The sequence below is a fragment of the Eriocheir sinensis genome, chromosome 8 (genome assembly GCF_024679095.1).
Source record: "Eriocheir sinensis breed Jianghai 21 chromosome 8, ASM2467909v1, whole genome shotgun sequence".
Lineage (NCBI taxonomy): Eukaryota > Metazoa > Arthropoda > Malacostraca > Decapoda > Varunidae > Eriocheir > Eriocheir sinensis.
This window is the reverse complement of record NC_066516.1, coordinates 5,548,980-5,549,739: the sequence shown is the minus strand read 5'-3', so window position 1 is coordinate 5,549,739 and position 760 is coordinate 5,548,980. Positions and strand designations below refer to the sequence as shown.

General features: G+C 44.7%; 1 long non-coding RNA gene across 1 annotated transcript in view; it reads right to left on the bottom strand.

The window, feature by feature from the left end:
- Positions 1 to 760, bottom strand: part of LOC126995754 (uncharacterized) — a 16,464-nt gene continuing 15,704 nt past the window's right edge. Inside the window, exon 3 of the long non-coding RNA XR_007750683.1 lies at positions 1 to 448. This is a non-coding gene — a long non-coding RNA (uncharacterized LOC126995754). The remainder of the gene's footprint in view (positions 449 to 760) is intronic.

Here is a 760-nt window from a genome sequence, read left to right as displayed (position 1 = left end):
ATCTCTCTATCTCTATATCTATCTCAATCTGGTTGTTTGCTGAGGCCTGTGTGCTCTGAATATCTATGTAAATATATGCACCTCTTCCTCTTCACAGTATTATAGTTTCCAAGGGTCTATGTGCTCTGAATATCTATGCAAATCTATGTAAATCTGTCAGTCTTTGTAACTATGTAAATCTCTCACCGTGGTTTTCAGTAAAGGCCTATATGCTATGTATATCTATGTAACTCTCCCTGCTTATAGTATTATAGTTTGCGAGGGCCTGTATGCTCTGGATATCTATGCAAATCTGTGTAAATCTATATATATGTCATTCTATGTGACTAAGTAGATCTCTCACCGTTTGGTTGTTTGCATCGAGGTACCGCAAGCCGAAGTACGCCGTCTCCACGAGGTTGAGATGCGTGAACACCGTCGCCAGGAGGTCTTGGCCCGTGCTGGTGTCCTGAGGGAAAGGAAAGGTTGGCTAGAGATGCACGTGGCCTCAGCGTTGATCTCCGTCACATGGGAAAGGAAGGGAAGGGAGAGAGGGAACTGCAGGGTTTGGGAGCACGAAGGAAGAGGATGAAATAAAAGGGATGTTGAGAGAAAGAGAGAGAGAGAGAGAGAGAGAGAGAGAGAGAGAGAGAGAGAGAGAGAGAGAGAGAGAGAGAGAGAGAGAGAGAGAGAGAGAGGGCGAAGATTAAAAGGTTGGTTATAGCTACGCGTGGTCTAAGTGCTCATCTCCGTTACATTGGAAGTGGAAGGAGGAAATTAT